Genomic DNA, 26,477 nt, shown 5'->3' with positions numbered 1-26,477 from the left:
TACCCGCATAACCTGTTCCCGGAAAAAGTGGGGATCAGGGTGGCTGCAGCAGGGTGAGCAAGGCAGAGAGCAGGCACAGCAAGGTGGGTGGGGTGTGTGCCTGGTGGCCGGGCGGTGGTACAGGGCCTTGGAGCCCCCTGGCTTATTTTTTTCTCTGAGTGACAAGAGCTTCCTTCCCGGGTGCTGCGTGGAGGGGAGGCGCGGGGTCACCAGTTAGGAGACTCTTTGTGTAATCCAGGCGAGAGATGATGGTGGCTGTGAAAAATCGGAAACCTAAAGATGCTCGGAGAAGTGGAGGAGATCAGTTAGGGAGGCCCTGACTAATAATGACGGGAAACGGCCACTGATCTTAAATGAAGGCTCCTGCCACCAAGCCTCCTGCGCTTCTGCCCCAGCCTGCACCCGAGCCCTTCGCTCCTCACTTCCTGTGTCTTCCCTGGCAGAGGAACTGCAGTGTAAAACACTGTTATTGGTGGGCTTCAGTTTTATAAACCCTACAATCCTGAAAATAGTTGTATGGCCACAGTATTTACCAGCCTTTAAAACCCTTTTCTACAGTTACCGTTAACCTCCTTGTCCAGTTTAGTGGCGTTTGTTCTTTTCTAAGCTCCCTCGGCCTCTCCTTGGAATTTTATGTTGTCCTAATGCTGTGTTTTCATTCTTTCTCTTTCATTGTTTCACCCCCGACCCTTTGGTATGTGCCCACCAAGGTCATGCCCTCTGCCCCTTGCCCTTCTTTCTTTATAAGCTCATACATGGTGAATTCATGACTCCTTTGGTTTAAACTGTCCTTTGGCTTGGGTCACAGGTCCCCACCTCTAGCTTGCTGTGCCCTCTCTGTGTTGGTTTATATTTTCTTAAAACTGGCTCCCTCTCCCTGTTTCTCTTATTGGTGCTTCCATTCTTCTTGTCTCAAAATAGAGCCCATCCTGACACATTTCTCTGTTTCATTTCTTTTCCAATCTGTTTCTAAATCTTATAGATCCTTTTTTTGGAGTGTCTTTCAGGTTGGTGCTTTCTTCTCTCTTGTAACAGACACTCCACCTCCCCAGCCTTGCCGTCCTCTTCTTGGATTCCAGCCATAGCCTGTGAGTGGCTAATTTTGCTTCCAGCCTCCCCCAGCTCTAGTCCTTCTGGCATAACCGTCATAATTCACTCAACAACTATTTATTGAATGCTTAGGATATGCCAGGCACTGTAGTAGGCATGGGGGAGGCAAACAGGCAGCAGCCTGCCCTCAGGAGCTTACATTCTGGAGTCGGGGGAAGACAGCGAACCAAATGAGCAGAGAAATATCTATGTTTGGTGTTAAGGAAAGAAAAATAAAGGCAGCGAAGAGGAATGGGGTAAGAGGTACCAGACTGGGAGAAAGTTTGCAATTTAAAATGAAGTGATTGGGAAGGGCTCACCACAAAAGTGACTTTTAACTTATTTTTCATTGAGGTAAAATATGCATAACAAAATTTACCATTTTAACCATTTTTGAGTGCACAATTCAGTGGCATTAAGTATGTTCAGATTGTTCTGCAACCACCATCACTATCCTTATCCAGAACCTGGAACTCTGTACCCAATGAACAATGACTCCCCTTCCTCCCTCCCTGCAGCGCCTGGTAACCACCATTCTACTTGCTTTCTCTATGAATTTGACTGTTCTGTATACCTCATATAAGTGGAATCGTACATGTGTCTTTTTTGTGACTGGCTTATTTCACTTAGCATAAAGTTCTCAAAGTTCATCCATGTGGTAGCATCTATCAGGATTCCCTTCCTTTTAAAGACTGAATAATATTCCATTGTGTATATATACCACATTTTGTTTATCCACTCATCATTGATGGACACTTGGGTTGCTTCCACCTTTTATCTATTGCAAGTAATGCTGCTCTGAACATGCGTATACAGATACCTGTTTGAGTCCCTGCTTTCAGTTCTTTTGGGTATATACATAGAAGTAGAGTTGCTGGATCATATGATAACTCTGATTAATTTTTTGAGGAACTGCCATATTATCTTTCACAGTGGCTGCACCACTTTACATTCTTCAGAAGGTGAGTGAAGGAGGTGAGGGAGTGAGCCATGGGGACATCTGGGGAGAGTGTTTCAGGCCGGGGGAACTCCAAGTGCGAGGGCGCCAGGGCGGGAGAGCGGCTGCCGCATGTGAGCTTAGTAAGGAGGCAACGCACCCGAAAGGGCAGGGAAGTAAAAGGAGTAGAAAATGAAGGCAGAGAAGAAACAGGTGTCCAAAATATGTAGGGCCTTACAGACCACTATAAAGACTTTGATTTTACCCTCAGTGATGTGGAGAGCCCTTGCAGGGTTGTATTATCCTACTATCATCAGGTCAAACCCCATATTAAAAATAAAAAATGTCCCAAATGCTTGCATTTAGTCCATACTTTGTAACCCCACCTGTCCAACTATATATTCCATAGTGTCCCATACACGCTTGGTCATGTGTATCGGGCTCCACTCCTGTCTTCTACCATTGACGTCCATTTCTACCTCTGCGTGTGCTCACATGCTTCCTGCCATCTGGAATTTCCTCACTGTTCTCTCTACCAGTTCTTTCTGGTCGTAGTTTCCACTATGAGCTTTTTTCTCAGTTACTTGTTGTCCTTATAATCACTATTGTCATTTAGCACAAAATTATTTTGTTACATGTTTTTATTTCTTCCAAGTAGGTGATGTATTAGTCTGTTTTGTGCTGCTATAGCAATATCTGAGACTGGGTAATTTATAATGAACAGAAGTGTCTTGGCTCACAGTTCTAGAGGCTGGGAAGTCCAATATCAAGGTGCCAGCATCTGGCAAGGGCCTTCTTGCCATGTCATCACATGGCAGAAGGTGGAGCAAGAGGAGGCCAAACTCTCCCTTTTATAATGGCACCAATCCCACCCATGAGGTTAGAGTCCTCATGGCCTAATCACCTCCCCAAAGTCCCACCTCTTAATACTGTTACAATGACAATTAAATTTCAAGGTGAGTTTTGGAGGGGACAAACATTGACACTATAGCAGGTAATAAGATCCTAGGTCAAGGTTCATTTATTACAGTGCTTTAGGTCCCCAGTAGTGATAAGGTAATGATGGGCAATTGTGTAAACCCTTTTCTCTGATAAAAGATAAGCTGGGGTGACCACATAGGACTTGCATAGTAAATACTTGTGGCTAGGTTGATTCTATACTTGCTGGTTTGTATGAGGGTGCTTTATGTAGGTAATAAAATTAATTAGGTGCCAATCATTCCTCTTTCATTAGATTGTCTAAATTAGCATTTTAAAGCTGAAATCTAAAGGGCTGTCTTTATATTTGCTGTACAATTTTTAAAGATTAACTTGCCATCGTGGAGACTGAAGCATACCAATTAAACACCCAATAATCAAAGCTTCAGAGAAAAGCAGTGCATTAGGAATTCTTCATTTTAATTTTATGAATTACTTTGAAAAACATTAGCAACAGTTTGTAAAGTTTCAAAGCATTTAATACAAGTACATCCATTTAAAGGTCTCATATTAGACACTGCCGGAACTGAATTCTACTCAGTATAAGGTTTCTGCTAGCTCAGTCAGTTCTCGCTTTCCAACTATACAGTCAGCACTAACTTTAGACCCTGGGCATGTGCCATTATTTTGTGTTAAATTTTATGGCCTGGAAATGATTCAGGAGGTTGTTATTATGAGTAAGCCCCTCTGTATCAACATAATTATATAACAAGCATCTTGTATCCCCAGAATAAAAAATTACTAGTGTTTTGCCACTTCAGATCTTTTTTTTTTTTGTAAAGGAAATAAAATATTACAGATAAAACTCACTTGGTCCTTCATCCCCAGTCTCATTCCCCTCCTCCATTCTGTAGTCATCCACTCGTGATGGATGCAGTGCCTCTCCTTCTAGCTTATTTCTTATGCTTTTGCATATTTAGGTATTCATGAATTAAATACAGTATTGTTTTATTAGTGTTTTAAAAATTTATATAAATGATGCATATTATATTATTTTATAACCTGCTTTTCTGAGACCTCTTTTGACCCGGGTCAAAGGTACTTGTTTTAACTGCTATCTAGTATAATAATTCTGTTTTATGATTATGATAGTGTATTTATCCATTTACTTATTGATGAATGAATATTTTTTACATCTCTTTGAACAGATAATAAGGACTTTCTATAAGGAATCCCCCACTTTGGCATTTGACTATTGGTGGCATGCTATTTACAGAGAACTTCACAACTGCATGAGCCACATCTGGACGTAACAGTACTGAGGTTGGGAGCAGCTGTCCCAGTCACTGAGAGACGTAGCAGGAGCAGAGGCCCAACTGCTACCCATACAAAGCTCTGAATCCAACTGTGAGTCACACTCAGGGGACTCATAGGACAGACTTCATAGGGACCCCATGGTAACCTGTTTCCACTTTTGCTGCTCCTGATGCTGTTAACCAAAGGACTCTTTTTGTCTTTGTTTGAACTCCTCACAAAAGAAGATCTGATTGGGTAGGCCAGAAATACAGTAACTTGCACAAGGAGTAAAGCATTATATCATTTATAGCAGATGAGTGCCAGTTAGATTACTAACTTTCCATATTATTGAGTTTTAGTGGCTAAAAAGTTAAGCTCATTTTTATATTGACATCCTTCTCTTCAATTAATTACCTAGGTTAGGCCGGGCGCGGTGGCTCACACCTGTAATCCTAGCACTCTGGGAGGCCGAGGCGGGTGGATTGCTCGAGGTCAGGAGTTCGAGACCAGCCTCAGCAAGAGCGAGACCCCGTCTCTACTAAAAATAGATAGAAATTATCTGGCCAACTAAAATATGTATATAGAAAAAATTAGCCGGGCATGGTGGCTCATGCCTGTAGTCCCAGCTACTGGGGAGGCTGAGGCAGTAGGATCGCTTAAGCCCAGGAGTTTGAGGTTGCTGTGAGCTAGGCTGATGCCACGCCACTCACTCTAGCCCAGGCAACACAGGGAGACTCTGTCTCAAAAAAAAAAAAAAAAAAATTACCTAGGTTAGAATAATGTATATTTTCCCAATGGATTAATTTTTTTAAATAATGAATTTCAAAATGATTTCACACTTATGGAAAAGTTGCCAAATGGAACAAAGAATTCCTGTATTCCCATGTTCCTTAGTTGTCAACATTTTACTGAATTTGCCCCATTGTATACTCTGTGTGTGTGTGTGTGTGTGTGTGTGTGTGTGTGTGATTTTTAGTCTATTTTTTAACCTTATGAGAGCAAGCTGTAGACATAATATCCTATCACCTCTAAGTACTGCAGTGTGCTTTTTTCCCCAAACAAGGATGTTCTTCTACATAACCAGTATACAACACTCCAAATCAGGAAAAAACCGTTGGTACAGCACTACCATTCAGTTCATAATGTCAACATTGTGAACTCAGCAATAGGTCTTTTATCCTTTCTGGTTCAGGATCCTGTCCAAGAATATATATTGTATTTAATTTTCATGTCCCTTTGGATTCCTTCAGTATAGAAAAGTTTCTTAATCTTTCCCTGTGTTTTGTATCCTTGACAGTTTTAAAACATATAGACCTTTAAGTAGAGTGTAGGATCTTTCTGGTGTTTTTTCATGACAAGGCTCAGTTACTGCATTCTTGGTGAAATGCACAATAATGATGCTGTGCTCTTCCCAGAGCATCACATCGATGGCATAAGATATCGACCCGTCCTACCAATGGTGATGTTAGCTTTGATCACCTGGTTGTGTTGGTGTATGCCAGGTTTACCCATGGCAAATTTACTGTTTTCCTCTTTGTAGTTGATGAGTGTTTCGTGGAGAAGTTTTCCAAGGTTTCATCAACATCCTGTTCCTTATCAAATCTCCTTCCACCAAAATGCAATGACAATTTCCACCTGAATCTACCACCCCTATGACAATAGCAAAATGGTACTTCTTTCTACATTTATTAGTTGCCATTCTGTTCTAAGAAAGATCTTTCTTTTTTTCCTGCCTCCCTTCCTTCCTTCCTTAGGAAAGTTTTTTCAGATTTATAACTGTTAGATATTTGAAATTTGATGTTCTTGATAACTGTGGCTTAAGCACAAGTGATAGTATATTTAACTCATATGTAAAAAAATGGGCTGACATAGAGGTACAATCTATTCTTAGACCGTTATATATTTAAAATTGTATCACTGAGCATGAAGTAACTTAGTTCTTGGTATTTTTTTAAATTTGTTTCTCGTCTGTCTTCTATAATTGGCCCTCATCTATTGTGTTCTAGTATGGTAGAAAAGGAAGATACTGCATGCTTGAGAAAATATGAGCTGATAAATCCTTTCTCAATAACCAATGGCCATATTTTGGAAACTATTGATTTACAACAGGATGGTCTACCTCAGTGTTAGAATAAATTCTTAACTTCAGGGCTGCGGTCCCCAACCTCCAGGCTGCAGACCAGTCTGTGGCCTGTTGGGGACCAGGCCGCAGAGCTCTGCCCCCACCCTGTCTGTGGAAAAATTGTCTCCCATGAAACTTAGGAGACTGGGGGGTGGGGGTGGGGTGTTTTGCACAGCAGGAGGTGAGCGGCAGGCAAGCGTATTTACAGCAGCTCCCCATTGCTCACATCACCGCCTAAGCCGCGGGTCCCCACCAAGCGCATGTGTCTGTGGTGATGCTGGTATAAGCAAACCTACTCTGCTGCCAGTGTGTAAAAGTACGTACAGTACATAACTTTGGATAATGATGATAAATGACTATGTTACTAGTTTATGTATTTATTATATTTTTAAAATACCTATCATATTTTAGAGTATATTCCTTCTACTTAATATTAAAAAAAAGGTTAACTGTAAAACAGCCTCAGGTAGGTCCTTCGGGAGGTATTCCATAAGACGACATTGCTATCATAGGCGATGACAGCGCCATGCATGTCATTGCCTTTCAAGACTTTCCAGTGGGACAAGCTGTAGAGGGAGAAGACAGTGATATTGATAATTCTGACCCTGTGTAGGCCTAGGCTAATAGGTAAGTTTGTGCCTTAGTTTTTAACAAAAAAGCTTAAAAGGTTAAAAAAAATTTTTTTAAATAAAGCTTATCAAGTAAAGATATAAAGTATTTTTGTACAGCTGTACAACATCTGCATTTTAATCTAAGTATTAGTACAAAAGGGTCAACAAGTTAAAAACATTTTAAAAGTTTATAAAGTAAAAATGTTACAGTAAGCTAAGGTTAATTTGTTATCGAAGAGAGAAATTTGTAAAATAAATTTAGTGTAGCCTAAGTGTCCAGTGTTTATAAAGTCAGTGGTGGTGTACAGTGATGTCCCAGGCCTTCACATTCACTCACCACTCACTCACCGACTCACCCAGGGCGAGTTCCAGTCCTGCAAGCTCCATTCATGGGTAAGTGCCCTATCCAGTTATACCATTTTTTAAATCTTTTATACCATATGTTTACTATCTCTTTTCTATGTTCAGATATGATATACAAATACCACTGTGCTACAGTGGTCTACAGTATTTAGTGCCATCACATGCTGTACGGGTGTGTATTGCTTAGGAGCAGTAGGCTATGCCCTGTAGCCTAGGTGTGTAGGAGGCCTCCTGTCCCAATCTAGGCTATTAATAATTGATTTTCTAGGTATGCCACACAGCTGTCTTCTTAAGAAGTCTTCATTTCTCCCTTGGTTGGATCCATTGTTTCTTCCATCCTGTACCTTCTTCTTTCATGGTTTAATTCTACATTTTGCTAGAGCACATCTATAATTTCCTACAAAAGGATGTTTGAAAGTAAATGTTCTGGATGCTTGTATTTTTTCCCTTTTATTTGCTTTTGTCTATCATCTCCCATTAAATTGATAGTTTAGCTAATTGGAAGATTAGGGGCTGAAAATAATTTTCTCTTGAAACTTTAAAGCCATTGCTCTTCTGTGTTTTTGCTTTCCATGTGGCTGATGAGAGAAGTCATCTTGCCTTGTCTGCTTCTCTTTCCTTTGTGTGTCTTATTGGTGTTCTGAAGTTCCACAGTGTCACTCGGGAGTTGGTTTTGCTTTCCATTGTGCTGAGCATTTGTGGGTCCTTTCAGTTTGAGGACTTAGAAACTTCTGCTCTAGGCAATATTCTGGTGTTAATTCTTCAAAAATGTCTTCCTTGGATAATCCCTCTTCTTTTTTTTTTTTTTTTTTTCTGGGAATAGAACTCTTTTTAGTTTGCTTGAGCTTCTCAATCCTCAGTTTTTCTTATTTTTTCTTTTAAAGTTTTTTTTTTTATTTAGGGTATAATTTACACACAGTAAAAATCATTTAATTTTAGTGTCTAGTTTTATAAATTTTGGCCAATGTATTTAGTAGTGTAACCACCACCACAATCAAGGTAAAGGATTCACAGTAGCCAAAAGCTGGAAGCAACCCACGTGTCCATCTGTGGGTGAATGGATAAGCAAAATGTGAGATGCACACAAACACACACAATAGAGTATTATTCAGCCTTAAAAAAGGAGGGAATTCTGACACGTGCTCCAACCTGGGTTGAACCTTCAAGACCTTATGCTCAGTGAAATAAGCCAGCCACAGAAGGACACCTACTGTGTGGTTCCATACAGTAGGAACTGAATAGTCAAATTCATAGAGACAGAAGGTAGAATGCTGGTTGCCAGGAGTTGGGGGGAGCAGGGAATGGGGAGTTAGTATTTAATTGGTGCAGAGTTTTCAGTTTTGCAAGGTGGAAAGAGTTCTGGAGATGGATGGTGATGATGGTTGCTCAACAGTGTGAGTGTGCTTAATATTATTGAACTGTATGCTTAAAAATTGTGAAGATGGTCACATTTTGTTATGCATATTTTACCACACACACAAAAAGATATAGGGCAGTCTTATCACATAACCCCCTGAATTCTTTCTCTCTCACTTTTTTTTTCCAAAAATCACTTTATCTTCATCTTTTTGGTCTATATCCTGGAATATTTTTGCCTTTATTTTCCAAACTTTTTGGTTTCTTATAAAATTTCAGCAATCATAACCTTTTTTAAAATTTCAAAGTATATTCTGATTGTTCCTTTTTCAAAGATCTTGCTCTTATATCATGGATGCAGTATCTTTTTGAATTTCTATGAGAGTATTCATTAAAGATTTTTTTACAGTTTTTATGCTTCTTGAGGGTCATTTTGTTGTTAGTTTATATTTTTCTATTTTATTTTGCAATCTGTCTTCAGATGTTTAGTTCTTAGTTATACGATATGTTTGAGATTGGAGCACTAAAAAGTTAATTTGGAGTTGTGTGTATAAGAATGAGTTCTGTTTACTTTTTAAAAAAATAACCTTTTAATTTTAGAATAGTTTTGTATCTGTAAAAAAGTTGTGACCATGGCACAGAGTTCCCATATATCCTGCATAACGTTTGCCCTATTGTTAACATCTTACATTAGTGTAGTACATTTGTTACAATTAGTGAACTAATATTGATACATTATTATTAACCAAAGTTCATACTTTATTCAGAATTCCTTGGTTTTTACCTAATGTCCTTTTTCTGTTCCAAGATCCCATTCAGGACACCACGTTATATTTAGTCATATCTTCTTAGGCTCCTCTTGGCTGTGACAGCTTTTCAGACTTGTTTTTAATGATCTTTGCAGGTATTTTGTAGAATGTTACTCAATTAGGGTTTGTCTGATGTTTTTCTCATGATTGAACTGGGGTTATGGGCTTGGGGAGGAAGACCACAGAGGTGACATGCCATTCTCATCCCATCATGTCAAAGATGTATTTGATGTTGACCTTGATCAGTGGCCGAAGTAGTGTCTTCCAGATTTCTCTACTGTGGAGTTAGCCCCCTTTCTACACTACTGTCTTTGGAAAGAAATCACTACAGCAGCCGACACTGAAGGAATGGTCTTTCTTTTCTACCTTCCTTTGTTTCCTGCTCCTTGCCTCTGTTCTCCTTTTTATCATTGTTCCTGAGGCCTTTGGAACTAGGGGGTGGGGTGGAGCTGGCCCGAGCTGGGGAGTGAGAGAGGCAGGGACTCGCCTGGATCTGCCACCACCACCCAGCTTTGCCTTCCCTTCTTCCCCATGCCACTGGCTGCTGTGAAGCGCTCTGCCTAAAACACAGAGTGGAAAGAAACCTGTGCTCGGGACTGCATCGTTCTTCTCAAGCACGATTTCCAAGAATTCTGGAAAGGGAAACGAGTAACAATTTACAGTGTTGGTATTTGTCATTTTCAGTTTTAACCATTTCCTTTGAGGAGTCTGGAAAAAATTAAAATGTTTTTCTGGAAGCATTTTGGCATTTTAGGTACTAGCAGTCATAGTCTATCATGCCAATATTTTTAAACCAATATTTGCTCCCGTTGGTCTTGAAAACTTCCCCTCAAAACTTAGTCATCTGAGTACTCCTGGGAAATCAGACCTATTCCCTGGTGCCACCTCCCCTCCTCTGAGTGCCCATTCCTTTTCCATTACTGCCAGCTTCACCTCTGACATGGCTTGTTTTTCCTGGATTTAATTGGATCAAACCATATAATAGTTCTCTCTTTTATCAAAGAAAAGGGCGTAGGTGAGATACATGCCCTTTAGACCTGGGGGATGGCACGTACACACATAAACACACACATGTGTTACATAATCTTTTCTTTTTTAAACCTGAAATATGGGACACAATTACAGATTCAAGTGGTTTTGAGGAAGATTTATTTAATAGGCAAGAGTTGATTGCTTGCCAAATGTGCTCATCAAAACCACTGAAACAGATGTTATAGGCTAGAAGAGAAGAATCTGCCTCTCTTGAGTTAGTCATACTTCTTTGGTTTTTTTTTTTTTTTTTTAAAGCAAATAACTCAGATGAAAAGGAACAATACGCGGTGAAAGTGAAAATAAGTTTGGTTCAAGTAGCAGTTAATTCCTTTGGGGAGATAAGAGAACCTGAGAACCTTCTAGGATAGTTTTAGAATTAGAAGGGACCTGTGAGATGATCCAGTACCTTATTTTCACAGTTGTAGAAGTTGAGTCCTAGTGAGGAAAATGTGTCCACTAAAATACAAGAGTGACTTCACCGCGCCCTCTGAAGCAGATGGAAGCCCACCTAAGTCTCAGTTCTGAGTTCCCTCCACCACTACAAGTGGATTCCAGTAATGTACGAGTGTCCACGCATATGTGTGTGGGGTGGGAAGATAATTTCAACTTCTTTGGAATTGATATCTGATACTGGAAGCTGGATAATAGGAATAAAATGAAAAATTTAGCATTTTAGACTTTCTCCTCAAATAAACTTTAAAATTGTTATTGCCTTGAACATGAATTCATTTAATTATTTTACTGAATAGTTCAATTGTCTATATTTAACCATTGCAAGAGAGCGTTTTCCACAATTTAATAATTAAGAAATGACAATTATATATTTTTTTGCCAATTACATTTAACAGACAAAAGCATAATTGGATTGCTTAAACTATGTCCAAGCCCAGCATACCAATTAATAAAATAACTTTTGATTGCCTTGTTGAACGTAATTTTTGATAATTTAACCATGTGGTCACTTTGGGGGAAAAAAACTTTATAAAATGAAAATTATTTTAAATTTAAAGATGGTCCTGGTCCAAAGTCTTTCAAAGCCTTAGAATTCTAGTCACCAAGGGGAAGGGAGATTGATGTGGCAGGCAGGGACCTCCTGAAGTTCATTTCTAAACATTTCAACAAAATAATGATGCTCTCATTTTCCAGGGCTTCTGGTTCTCAGGCTTTTGTCTCAGGAGAAAAGTAGATGGCCCTGTTAAAAGGATAGTTTGACAAGTAATTTTAAGAGACATACTTTGAGCATTACTAGCAACAGAAGGAATGCAGTATTTTAGAAGTCAGGATCAGTAGGTTCCAACTTGCTTGTGAAATTGGGCTACTATTTTTGAAAGTACAAGTTGTGCCAAGAAGAGAATCTGTAATAAGGCACTTTTGTTGGAGAAATTGCCTGTACCATAGCTGACACTACTATCTAGCTTTCTGGGATCCTAGCCCTGGTGACTTTTTTGGAGAAAGACCAGCTCATAGAGATGTCTGTCTCTTGCAGTACAAAATAACTGAAAAGAAATAAAGAACTCAAACTTTTTTTGTTGGACATTGTCCAAACGGAGCTAGAACTTCAGAATTCAGCAAATGTTTGTATTAAGAGCTTAAGGTGCATCTTGAAATGAGCTAAGTCTTTCATTTTCGATAGTTTAGTGTCCTTATTGAAGGTGTAGTTTCTAGAATTTTCAAAACCGCTTACACTTTCTTTGGCTAGAGGTTTGCCAGGTGGTAATGGGATTGGTGGAGGCTGGCCTATGGGAAGAACATAGAGCTAAGATATCATAACATTTTCTCCTACTGTTCAAAGAATCAGACTGATCCACCGTGGAACAAAGTCATAGAGTAGAAAAGAATCCTAGAGATCACTCCGGGGAGTTATCAAACTTCTGCTTGAACGTGTCCAGCCAGCATCAGGCAGCTTAATAATAATTTAATTATATATACTATATAATATTATAATATATAATAAATAATATTGTTATTTTTATGTCAATAATAATACGTTACAATAACAGCTATAATTTTTTGAGTGACTGTGTCCTTTCGTGTGCCATGTACATTATTTTATTTAACCCTCATAATAGCCCTAATGGGCCGGGAACCTGTGGCCTTGGGGCCACATGTGGCCTTCTGGATCTTTGTGGCCTTTTGCCTGAATCCAAGTTTTACCGAACAAATCCTTTAAATAAAAGGATTTGTTCTGTGAAGTTTGGATTTGGTCGAAGGACTGTACTCTGGGATCCGGAAGGCCACGTGTGTTCCCCACCCCTTCACCAAGTTGTTTAGTCTCCCTGTGGCCCCCAAGGTCCCATTGGTAAGATAAGAAATGTTGTAGTACTACCTTTTAGGGTTATGATGAGGATTAAAGGAGTTAGTGAAAGTTGCCTAGAAGAGTGACTGGCCCAGAACTATTGTGGTAACTATTCCCATATTAGAAATAAGAAAAGTAAGATTTAAGTTATTATTTGGTATGTGACCATAAGCCTGGAGGGAGCTGAGACTCAAAGCCAAATCTGCCCACCCGTGAAGTCCATGCCTGTTGTTAACCTTGAAACAAATTGCTTCTCCGGTGTAGCAGCAGCCCATTTCATTCTGAATGATTCTTGTGGAAGCCTCTTTTTATATTAAATTGAATTCTGGCTTTGTTTAGTTTTGTGCTCTTGGTCTCAGGTCTGTTAAAATACAGTGCTTTGTCCTAAAATGGAAAAGAAAAGTGTCCACCGAGGCTTTCCCTGCACCTCATTAATGTTAGGAACTAGATGTTTGATGGGTGGTGTTTGCATTCTGGAAACCTTATGATTTGGAGAAAAGATGGGAACACCTAGTTTGGAAAGCCCTCATATGGGCCCAAATGGACCAGAACTGGGTCTCATGTTTAAACAATTTATTTTTCCAGGTAAGTTCACCCTCAGGAGGAAGGATCGCTGGGGTTAGGAGGATGATTTTAAAAACAAGTCAATGGGAGTGGTGGTTCTATCTACTGTTTTAAGGGGGATATTAAGATCTTTAATACTTCTTGTTTTTGCTACTGGGGCAAAAGTAGCTTCAACTTCCATGGAAAAGAAGAGACATGGGCATCTTTTTTTTTTTCTTAACTGTTAAAGATTCTACAAAAATTGTTCTTGGAACTAGGATTAATTTAAAAAACCCATACTAATAAACTGCAGGGATTGTGGGAGTATAAGAGATTACTCCCTTCTTGATCTCCTTGATTATCTGTTGGAAGACAACCTCTAAAATTTTCTGAGTGAAAGTGTTCCTTCCACTTTTCATTTGGCGAATACATACCAACAAGTTAGTGTAGCCATATGTAGCCACAGATTCCTTTTAGACAAAAGAAAAAATTAAGATGTATGCCCTTAATGCATTGAAGGGGCAGGATAGGGTATGGTGATATTACAGCAGAGAGATTATTCTTATGAATTATTCTGCAGTAAGCGACTTTTGGTGCTTTGAAAACACATAACCACTTTAAAGGACATTAAAGGATGTGTCATAATTTAGTCATTATTGTTTATGTTGTCATCTTTCACTTATTCTCCACTGGGAATCTAGTTTTAGGGCCCAAATCTGAAAATTCAGCTTAATTTTTCCTTCTCTGTGCTATAAAGCAGAGCTGGCTGTACCACAGAATCTAACATTTGATTATAAATTGTCTCATCTTCAGTTGTTTGGATCTGCAATTCAGTACATTCCTGGAGGACGGGGAATACTTCTGTTCTCCCTGTTAACAATAGCGTAGAGCTCAGTGTCTTCTGAAATTGTGTTTGAACTAGTTATATGGGAAGATCGTCATTAAAACACTTACCCCAAGAATATGAAAACAGCTTTGCCTATGTGTAAGAAATGATTCTTGAAATCTGTGGTATTTGTGAATGTTTCATAGCCAATGCTTAAATGACTTATTCCATGCTTTGCTAAAAATCTCTAAGTATGTATTTGTCTCTTTCTCATCTTACCTCCTGCCTCCCCCTCCACCCATCTTCTAATCTCTCCTGGCCCTTTATGACCAAGGCTCAATTCTGGGCACCCCTACAGAGCTCTCCAAGCTGTGTGCTGTAATCCCTTGCTCTCAACCGGTACCCTCTGCCTAATGTTCTTCCAGCTGCATCTCTAGGGCCTTTGACCACTTAGACTTTTTGCAGCCCCCGCAGTTCCAGCTGTCACTAAGCATCGACATGTTGAAAATGGATCAGTTTCTCTTTCTGCAGAGCTGATGTCTTTCTGAGCTGCCTTTTTCTGTCAGCAGATGGGACTGACCATTGGTGTTCTCTTCCTCCTTTATGCTTCTGTCCCCTGTGCCCTGGCTTCCCGTGTCCCTGCCCCTTGCCCCACATCCTTAGCGTTTTGCGCGCAGTCAGTAGTCCTAGCCCAGTTGCACATCGGAATTCCCTGGGGAGCTCTGGACAAAGTCAGTGCCCCAGTCCTACTCCAGCTGAGTCATAATATGTTTGGAAATGCTCTAGGAGATTGTATTGTGAAGCAGTGCTGAGGATCACTGCAGTGATGTTCAATAAATATTTTAAACTAATTAAACAGTAATTTTATGTACATCATAAATATCAGAAATATGGGTTAATGTTTTGGTGCTGGTTGATATTCATTAGAATGCTGGCCTTGGTAGCATGTTCCAAATAATCTTAGTGCCTATGTATCATAAGTCATAGATTCCTGGTAGTACTATGCCATATCAAGAAAAATAATACATTGGGGAGTGAGGAGGAGATTTGTTTTTAAAGGGATATGGTCTTAAGATTTCTAAAATAAGCGATAGACATTTATGATCTACTTTCAATTAAATGGTGTAAATACATTTTGGAAAGACTTCTACACTTTTTCTCCTTGCTACATGAATACAATTTACTTGCTCATGTTTATGAAAGCATGAAAATGCAATTTTTTATTTCTTATAGATACATAGATTTCTGGGATTTTTTATAGATTACTAAATGATGCTCGACCAGAATTGGTTTAGGCCTAACTCTCCAGGCAGTGACTCTGTCCCGATGGACACACGAAGCCTCACAGTGATACCTGGAGAGCGGCAGAGGTGGCTCCAGATGGTTTGCAAAGTCGTGCTCGGGACTGCTGGGCTAACACAGCCCGACAGAGCGATGATCTGTGAGTGAAACATACAGTTTAATGGGCAGCATGGGGCAGTGGGGAAACCAGAGCCGTTATTTTTTCCCTGTTGATTTGGCTGTGCAAATTTGGACCATATTTTTTTCTTCTCTATCTGGTTGAAATAATGTATATCCCATAGGCCTGAGAATCTCATGAGGTAACTGGTGTGACAGTGGCTTTGAAGAACTGGCAAGCCCAGGTGGAGGAAGAGGAGGAGGAGGAGGAGGAGGGAAGGAAGGGGCGGGGGGAGCAGGAGTGATGATAGTAAGAGAGCCGCATCAGACAGTTCCAGCAGGTTCCTAATGCAGTTTCTCAGGTGCATTTGAAATGAGGCACTTCCAGACAGGCGGCTTGGGTTCTTCTCACTGAGTCAGAGGTGAAATATGAGATGTTGTCATGTTAAGCTAATAAATGACATTAGTAAGGCCAGGAGTTGAAAATAATTCTGCCTGCAGCATGGGAGCTTCCCCCGCAAAGGTTTCCAAGGTCTGGGAACCAAGAAATCCCTCATTTCTGACAGGAACAATGGAAAGATCTAAACTAAAAATGGAATAGCCTTCAGAAACCTTCAGGCCCTAAGGGGCTTCGCTGAGCATAATTTTCTTTGAATAGAAGTTTAAGTTTATAATTTGTTAGAAGCAATTTTTCAAAAGTAAAATAGAAGCATGTAGAGGTTTTTAGTGCCTTTCCAGCTCCTTCAAGGAAAAACCTATTTTGGTAAATGTGTTATCTTTAAGGTTCCTGTGCTGGGCAGTGATTGATTTGAGAACACAGTTGGAAAATTTATTGTGAGAATGATGTTTTTTATGGCTTTCCCTGGCTTTGATTCTTGTATGATTTTTATCACTCTATATGTCTGGACACAGTTGTATAGTGTTGAGAATGCTGAGAAGGTGTCACAAACCTATGGAAATTATAATCCCAGATTTTGGGATCTGTGCCGCAGGATTGGTGGCTGAGAACTGGATGGATGAGCAGGTTTTTATGGGGTTTCTGGTATAGCCCAGCTACTTCATTAGGGTAAACTGTTGGCTATTTTGTAATTTATAAGCTGTCTTTTAAAGCAGGTGTCATTTAGAAATACACATTTAAAATTTGTATCCTCTTTGTTATTGTGAGTATAATTTCTTCTGAACAAAAATTTCTCTATTATTTTTTAAAAATTAATTTTGTTAGCATAGCAAAAGTGTTAGCATTCACTGACAGCTTAACCTTGGTGAAATTTTGAATAAAGAGGGAGAAAATGGTGGCGATGAGATACCAAGACATTTTGTGTGTTTTCTAACTACTTGAATGGATTAAACTCAGTTAGATAGATATATCTTACTTAATATTCAAGTATTTCTTACGTGCCAGGAGTGATGGTAGCTGTGTTAGTAATGGTTTTGGCTGAAAGTAACAATACTTGATTGATAATAGCTAGATGAAAACCGGTTATCTTGCATAACAAGAAGCATGTGGATTGGTGGTACCAGTTTTGATGCAGTAGCTTTACAAAGCCATACAGAACTAGAGTCTCTCTGCCTTTCTGCTCTGCCATTCTCAGTGTGTTGGATTTTGTCCTTAAGCTTGCCACTTCTTGATCCCATTGTGGCTTCGGCTGCTCTAAACAACACTACCTTTTACAACAAGGAAGGAAGAGGCTGAGTGAAAAAATGAACAATTCTCTTATCAGGAAAGAACATTTTTCTCAGTCCTTTCCACAGGCTGCAGTAGACTTCTCCATAGCTGCTAGGGAAACAGAGAAAACAAGAGAGTGAGAATCTGATTTTCATGATTATATGAGACCAATCATTTTTCATAATTAGCCTTTCCACATAAAGGAGGTGTTTTGTTTGTAAGAAGGAAGGAGGGGTCATTGCTGGGTGGGAGACTCACACTGTGGACGTAGTGGCACGTGCAGGGCTTTCCGAGAAGAGAGAGCAAGCTCTGGTCATCAAGGATCCCACTGCCTGATGGTGGGGAGAAGACAAGTCACCAAGTGACCCCAGTGATCTGTGGAATAACAAAAGTGTCAAGGAGCTACAAATACAACACTCTTACAGGAAGATTTGGGAAGAGGTGAGGAGGTTCAAGAAAATCTTAGAGAAGATACCATTTGAGATAGACGCTCCAGATGATAACTCAAAATGTTTTCAGTAGGTGTAGATGAACAGGCGGTGGCCTTTAGACATCTGCACAGGCAACAGTCTTGGCTTCGTTTACCAGGTGTCCCAGGAGAGGAATCAGTGGGACCCTGGGAGTGTTTGCCGTCCAAATGTGCCATGGTGGCTGCTGCAGCGCTGTGTTAAACAGCAGTGGGTGAATGAAAGTGTACTTGGTGTCCTCTGCGGGCCTGTCTGCTCTGTGCCATGTGCTCTGCTGGGTGTCCCACCTGTTCTGTGCCAGGTGCAGTGCTGGGTGCTTCTGCAAATAGACTCACCTTCCCCACTGGATGTGCCCTTGGACTGCATTTAAAGTTGGACTTTGAGTTCGTTGTTTGTTTCTGGGGTCTGCGGTTTGTAACTGTAGATAGATGCAGGTGTATGTTTTAAGTGAAAGGAAATTACAAACGGACCTTGAGTCACCGTTCCAGCTTTCTTAATGGGATGTGATAATATCATGCAGTTTAAGGAACTGTGGTAGGCTTATAATGCTGGTGAATTACATTAGTTTCACTTTGAATGATGTTTAAAAAACCATGCCGAGTTATTTTTCGTACAATTAGAGAAGTCATTGAGTTAATTTTTCTGTGTGGAAAGACATTACAGAAAAGAAGTGGTAATTGTGGAAAAAGTGGTGCTAAGTCTTAGACTTCTCTGCAGTCTCTGTGTGGGTAGACTGATGCCGCCCAGGCGGCCGCACGGCTGAGGCAGGAGTGGAGACTCGGGTGGAGAAACAACTCAGAAACCCAAGTCATCTTTCAAAGAATGGCATTTTTAGAAAGAAAAGAATCCATGTAACAAAAAGATAAGCAATAATATTGTTGCTATAGCTAACTTGGGATTGGAATGACAATATGTCCAGTGAACGGTGGGACTGCTGAAAGCTCCCGATTGTTGGCATTCAACTTCTAGGATGAGAAAGATGATAATTCTACTCTTCTTTGAGTTAATACAAGATTTTATGTATGTTATATATATATATATGTATATCTATAATATGCACGTACACACGTCTCTTTTTAAAAAGGTTTTATTTTAACATAGTTACTGTGCCATTATCATACTCAATAAAATTAATGGTAATAGATATTTTAGTATAATATTAACATATGTTTTACTGTATTATTTATTTCTATATTATAAATCTAAACTGTATATCTATGTCTTTGTCTCTATGTTGACATTTTGCCTGAAGAAAAGAAGATTCATAATGTTACAGCTGTTTTTGAATGTCATAAGATTGTCATGTGGAAGAAAGTTTGAGATTTGTTTTTTTTATTTTTCTTGATAGAAAAGGCCTAGTGGGTCGAGTTGTGGAGAGATATTTGGGCTTAGTCCTAAGGAAGAGTTTTCTTGGGGCGCTGCCCACAGATGCAATGGACCGGTTTAGAGAATTCTAAATTCCTTAAGACCCAGGTCAGTTCAAGTCTAGGCTAAAGCAGTAGCTCTCAAACTTCCACCTGCATCAGAATTGCCTGGAGGGCTTGTTAAAACCCAGAGTGCTGGGTCTCACACCCAGAGTTGTTGATTTAGTAGGGCTGGGTGGGGCCCCAGATTTTGCATTTCTAATAGTCTCTCTAGTGAGGTTGAGGCTGTCGGTCTGGATACCACACTTTGAGAAGCACTGGGGCTAAGTAGTACATACGTACAGCACGCTTCTCAGACTGTACTGTGCATGGGAATCAATGGGGGATTTTTGTTAAAATGCAGAGTCAGATTCGGTTGGCCTGGAATTGGGCCTGAGACTCTGCATTTTTAATGTCTCCCAGTTGATGCTAATGCTCTTGGTCCCTGAACCACACTTTTAAATAACAGGGGCTAAAGAATTGGTTGTCAGGGATATGATGAGGCTTAAGGATATTTAAACATTCAGTGGGCCGTTGGACCACAGGATGTTCTAAGTCCTATACAATTCTGACCTCTTGTGAAATAATACTTTTTAGGTAACTTACCCTAAAGGGGACAAAGAAAAAGCTGACTTTTCCTTTTCAAAAATTTTTTTTCACTGTAGAATACCCTTTTCTTGCAGCTATCACACCATAATTACTAATATTTTGTGATCCTTCTCTTCAGGTCTTTAAATAAGAACTCATTTAACTCACTCTATGAGCTTTGGCCTCCCCAGGAAAATGCCTTGTTGATTGAATCCGCTACTGAGCTTTAAATGGAAATGACCTTCATTTAAAAAATTTAATTGGGCACTGATATTTACTTGCAGATTTGGTTATTTCTCATAAATGCTCCTATCAAAGAATCTGGAGGGTGTAATACCATTACATCCACTCGACGTGCTTTCTAATGATGCCACTAGGGTTTTGGCCACCCAGGGGTTACAATAAATCAAGAGAATACTAATCTTTTAAAAAATAACATGGATTCACTGCTTGGGCAATGCAACGTTGCGTTAAGAAAACGAAACGTCCCTCATGAGGAAATGCAAGTTTCCTTATTAAGAGCCAAATGAATATTTTATTCTGTTTTCTCCCATTTACTCTGTATGAGTAAGCTGTGTTTTGCCTTAGCTGGCTTCAGAGTTTGCTCTCTGGGTCCTCTTATTTGAGATGCTCTGTGATCCTAATCTTGTGAACTTCCATTGCTGTTTGGGTTAAGCGCGAGCAGTTCTTGGACGAACTGTGTACATGGACCAACTGGAAGTACAAGACAAAGACCTCAAAAAAGAAAATCTGATTACTAATAGCTTTAACCTTTTGATGTGTTCTTTTTCTTATACAAAGGGAAGGAAGCCAGCATTTGCCAGCATATACGCCAGACACTTTACACCAATGTTCCTTCAATTCTTTAAAAAGCCATATGGTCCAGGTGATGTAATTGTATTACAGGGAAACTGACTCAGGGAGGTAAACCAATTAACCTAATATCTCACAGCTAGTAAGTGATCAAATTGGGATTTGCAGTGTGTCTCCAATGCTGCTTAGCTTTTTATACAACGAGGTTGCCTGAAGCAAACAGCTCACTCTTGGGAATGCAGATGTTCCCATAGCATGTGCTAGCAGCCAGACAGCAGGTTTTGAATGGGTGAAAAAGAAAATAAATGTCCTGGTTAGTCAGTATCTTATCTCTTTAGTTTCTTATTTATCAGCCACCAGCAAACTCTATATTAGCTTGTGCTACAAAAATCAAGTGAAGATAGATGTCCAGGTGGTAGGAGCATCCCTAGATTGAAGATTTTGGAACATATGAACACTCTGTGCTGATTATTAAGCCATCATCTCTCAGCTCTAAACCTACCCTTCAGTTTTTTTTTATTTCAGCATATTATGGGGTTACAAAAGTTTAGGTTACATATATTGCTCTTGCCCTCCCCGCGCCATCAGAGCTTCAAGCGTGACCATCCCCTAGACGGTGCACATCGCACTCATTATGTATGTATATACCCATCCCTTCCCCCGCTGCATCTGCTCGACACCTGGTTAATGTGATTCCTAAATGTGTTCTTAGGTGATGATCAGTGAAACCAATTTGATGGTGAGTACATGTGGTGCTTATTTTTCCATTCTTCACCCTTCAGTTTTTGTCTGTGACGTTGGGGCTGAGGCTCTAAAACTTTTCTCCTTTGCCAGCTCCTTCCCTAGTTTCTGTCAATAGTGGGCGTTAGAGGGAGACTGAACATGCTTTATCCTGTTTGCCTCCTTTCCTGAAAGTGTCCCCTCAGCAGCAGTGGGTTTTCTTCTTCTTTTTCTAAATAGACCTCATTTTTTAGAGTGGTTTTAGGTTCACAGCAAAATTGAATGGAAGGTACAGAGATTCCCAATATCCCCTCTGCCCCTCTGCATACACAACTTCCCGTATTATTGACAACCCCACCAGAATGCTACATTTGTTACAATTAATGAACCAACATCACATCATTATCACTCAGTATCCATGGTTTATGTTAGGGTTTGCTCTCGGGTTTGTACATTCTATGGGTTCGTACAAATTTATGATGCCATATGTCTTAGTCCATTTTGTGTTGCTGTAACAAAATACCTGACACTGGGTAATTTATAATAAAGAACAGAAATTTATTTCTCACAGTTCTGCAGGCTGGGAGGTCTAAGGTCAAGGCTGGCAGGTCTGGTGTCTGCTAAGCGTCAGGTCTCCCTCGGCTTCCAAGCTGGTGCTGTGAGCATTGCATCCTCCAGAGGCAGACGAGCAGAAGAGCAAGAGAGAACAAACCCACTTTCATGAGCCCTTTTTATAATGGTATTAATCCACTCATGAGGGCAGAGTTCCAATGACCTAAACACCTCCCATTAGGCCCCACCTCCCAACACTGTTGCATTGGGGCTTATGTTTCCAATGCACGAATTTGGGGAGACACTTTCAGACTACAGTCCCATGTCTCCACCATTATAGCATCATGCAGAGTAGTTTCACTTCCCTGTACGTCCTCTGCTCAGCAGCTGTTCTTCACCCAGCAGAAGTGGTCTGTTTTCAGTGATGGATTCTGGTTCCTGCCTTTCCCCCAGCAATCCCAGAAGCAGGTGCATCATGCCCCTCAGAGGCACCATCTCCAGTTGGGGGCTGCCCCTCATTAGGAGTCTGGGTCCAGCTTTGAGGTTCCTCCCCGACCTCTACTTTCTCTGCTCCCAACCCTAGGGCTAGTGGCCATTCTTGCTTCCTCTGTGACATCTCAGGGATTCCTTTGTGTCTTTTAGTACTCTGATACCAACTTAACTACTCTCTGTATTTAATTATCTCTGTTGAAATCACTTGTGGTTTCTGTTTTCCTGACCAGATCCTGATGGCTACACACTCTTCTGGAAAACAACCTCTAAGCTACATTGAAGCATGTGGCACCAACACACACTGCCCATTGCTGACATAAGGGAGTTAGGCAGGAGTTGTATAAGAACTTGAGGGCTTTGCAAACAAATTTGTTAGGTTCACATTTTTACAGTGCAGTTCAACCCTGGGATAGTATGTCAAAGTCAGAAAAGATTAGGAGGTAGCATCCAACTGCAAGAAGTTGTGTGTTCTAGCGTCCTCGTCAGCTTTTCCTGTAGGTTTGGGAGCGACACTTTCTCTGGACCTCAGTTTCCTCACCCTTAGATCTTAGGTAGTGCTAATTATGAGGTCAAATGAAGTTTAAGAGAATTAAGAGTACCAGTAGAAAGTATAAGGCCTTGAATGAAAGTAAACTATTATGATGCTCAAATAATATCATAGTGCTGTCATCAGACTTGATCTGTGTCTATGTAAGGGAGTTTGCTCAGACCATAGGGCTTTTAGGTGATAAAGGGGTGAGGGCCGTGAGGGGCTGTGGAGACCAGGCAGTCAACTTTACCATTCTGAAGAGGACAAAACTATTTTGCTGGTGCTGAGAGTCGACTCTCTTAATTATTCACCATTCCTGTCCGTGTGAAGGATGTGACCTTCCTTCTGTCTCATTCTGTCTGTGGTTCACAGTCGTCCTTGATTGTGAAACAAGCACATGGTAGGTAGTGGTGTTTGGCTGTCAGATTCTGCTGGGGGGAATTTTAGCATATTATGAGATCAGGAGTTTTAACAAAAACCTTTATGAAACTCTCCTTTAGGAAGGAATTGGTGACTCTGTTTTTTGAAATTCCATAAAGTCATCGTGTTGTTAGTAATCCACTGTAAAAATAAAGGGCGCTATCCTCATTAAACTCTACACACAACCAGATACCTTTAGGTGGTAGGTCAGGAGTAAAACCAGGCTCTGTTCATTGATGATTAAATGTTGTGGTTTTGAGGCACCAGTGGACGGTCCTTGTGTTATTAATATCTAGACTGAAAGAAATAGTCACAGACGTATGAGCATATGCCAACAATTAAAAAGTCAGAAATGTTGACTGACCTCAGTTCTTGGAGCAGAATGAAGGACAGGGGTCTGTGTTGGCATGCACCTCACCTCTACCTCTAGTTTTTAGTTCAAGTCACCGAAACATTGGAATTGTTTCCTGTTTCCTCATTTGTAAATCAGTGATGATAATATCTGTTTGCTTATCCGTGAGGGAGATTTCCAGGATTGACTAAGATAAAGTGTGAAAGGGCTTGGCATCTGGCAAATGTAATGGAATTAAAGGATTAATGCATTGCAGGAAGGCTTGGAGTTCCCCCAGACCCGAGGGTTGGCCAATTTTGAGATTCAGAGACAAACCTACCCATCACAGGGTCCTGTAGAGACATTCTGTCCACGGGCCATGAGGGCCTGCTTCTTGCAACTCTGCTTTCCTTGGCTGGTGTTCTGAGGAAGTGACTGATAAGGGATGCCCAGATGCCATCACAGAGTGAGTGGCCTGAGGACAGCGACAGGAAAGGTGTCTGTAAGAGTGTGAGGGGTTTGGTTAGAGGGAATTCTGCTGCACTCTGGCAGAGCTCTTGATTTGTGCGACATGTCAAACGCTGACAGGCTGTGCTGGAAGCAGCAGTTAGAGATGAAGTTGCCGAAATTGCAGTCAGTGAGGTACAGAGGCATGGCTGACAGTGACAGATTCTGTGAGGGTGCTGTTATATCCCTCCATGAGAAGCCCAGATAGTATCATCCTCAATGTGTGAAGAAGAGCAGATTAGCCGTACTTGTATCGTACAGTATTCCCAAAAGATTCATTGACAATTATGGTAATTTCATAAGCACCACAATACAATGAAGATAGCAGCTAACACATAGTGGGAATGTCTTAGAGACTTTCCTGACTATAAGGGTATTTTCACATATAAATATACACCATACAATTGTTCTTCTTATAAATATTTTAATTTTTTTGTATCTGGGTTTATGCAAAATATGGGAGCCTATTTTTCATTGTTTAAGATAAAGACACAATTTCTTTGAATTTTATGAGCTTCATCCTTTAACAGCTAGATTCAGTGTTTCTTTAGTAGTTGAAATGAACTCATGATGAAATATCTGAAGTCTAGGGTACTTTTTTCTCCAGAATCCTGGAAGTGTGTAGCAAAGTGAGGCAGTTTTGACATTTCTCAGATCAACGGGGCTTTCCAAGAATACCAGCTCTTAGTTTATGACACTTCATGGCCTTTCAGTTTCCAATCTGCCCCTCAAATGAGGTTGATATGGACTAGACTGGCAGATCTCTTTTTTACTGCTATTTAAGATTTAGCTATAATTTTTAAAAAGCTTCTGGTGAATTTTAATAATCATCACTGCAAAAAGGCTTTGCCAATAATTATTTATTAATAAAAGCAGCCACCATCTAAGGGTCTCTTCCACTTCCTTAAAGAACAAAGTTATATTCAGAAAACAACCTTTAAAATAATAAAAAATTCTAAAGTTAGAAAAGAAAAAAGATGGACAAGGAAAGGCTTATAGGATTCAGCCTATTTATTCTGGAAGAGGAAAGACCACAGGATGACTTAATCAGTGTTTTCAAATATTTGAGGAGGTTATGGACTGTACTGTCTCTCTAGAGGGCTGAGAAAAGAGGAAATGGCTTTACATTTGAGCAAGAAAGAATGATGCAGGAAGGACATTTTGAGGCAAGTATGATCAAAAACTAAAATAGAACACTAAGGGAAGATTAAAAAAATTTTTTTTGAGACAATTATAGAGTCACAGGGAATTGCAAAGAAATGTACAGGGAGATTTTATGCCTAAAGGAAGTTTTTGAATGATCTCTCTAGAGAAAAATTTGGCTTGGAGAAGGGAGGCTGGGCCAAGTGACATAGTAAGCTCTCAAGTTTTCTGGCTCTTTCATGAATCTGTGCCATCCTCAGGTTCTTTCCGTAACAGTTTTCCGCTTACAGGTCACTGACCAGCACAAACTGGAGCAGCTTCCCATGTGTGAAATGTATGCTTGTCATCAGAATTTAAGGAGAGTGAGCACTTCCTGAATACTTTCCAAATATTGGGCTCTGTGGTATGAGGTTTATATTTGTTTCGCCAATGCTCACACAAAATTTGCTACGTAGTTTTATTGTCTCTATTTTATAAACATGGTAACCAGGGTTCAGAAATATTAAATAGCTTTCCAACAGTCCAAGCTCAGAGTACGTGTACACCTGGGATGTGAGTTTGCACTAAAAGAATTGTTCTTTGTACTAGTAATATATGGTGCTACTAAGCAAACCATTCATATTTTTTTCCTAAGAAGAAAATTGTCTTCTGCCTGCATACCACTCTGCATGCTGTCCTTCCCTGTCTCTGTCCCATTCCAATTGCTCTCAAGATGCCAGTGATTTAGAAGTCGTTCCCAACATGAAACAGAGTATCTTTATGATTGTCATTATATAGATGAGGAAACAGGAGTGCCATGGTGTCTCCAGGCACAGGCAGAAGCAATTTCTCTTCTGGTGGTATTTCAAATTCTCTCAGCTGAATTTATTTAATGTTGGTAACACGTTTCTGGGAGTATTTTCACTCAGTTGCATGGTTTCCTGTCTTTTGGTGTTCTCATTGACTTGAATGTCATCCTTTTTTCTACCTGACCAGGGACTGAAATGGCATTTTATTTTTATTCCACCTACTGTTCTCTCCCTTGTCTCAGTCATAATGCCATCCTTTGCTGGAAGAGCTCCATGGAATTAGCTGAACTGTAGCTGTCTCGGGGCCTTCCATGTTAGATTCTTGTGTCATTGAGGTTTTGACTCTTACCTGGGATAGAGACCATCTTGTTCATTTCTATTTTTAAAAATATTTATTTTTGATTTTTGAAAGACTACGAAAAACTCTTAGAGATAATGAGTTAGACCACAGGTATTTTAATT

At 40.1% G+C, this 26,477-nt stretch overlaps 1 protein-coding gene across 1 annotated transcript in view; it reads left to right on the top strand.

Annotated features, from left to right (window-relative positions):
• Nucleotides 1–26,477, top strand: part of CERS6 (ceramide synthase 6) — a 257,944-nt gene that overhangs the window by 34,116 nt on the left and 197,351 nt on the right. The window lies entirely within an intron of this gene.

Source organism: Lemur catta, chromosome 8 (assembly GCF_020740605.2).
Source record: "Lemur catta isolate mLemCat1 chromosome 8, mLemCat1.pri, whole genome shotgun sequence".
NCBI lineage: Eukaryota > Metazoa > Chordata > Mammalia > Primates > Lemuridae > Lemur > Lemur catta.
The sequence above is the reverse complement of the archived record's forward strand: the minus strand, read 5'-3'. Positions and strand labels throughout refer to the sequence as shown.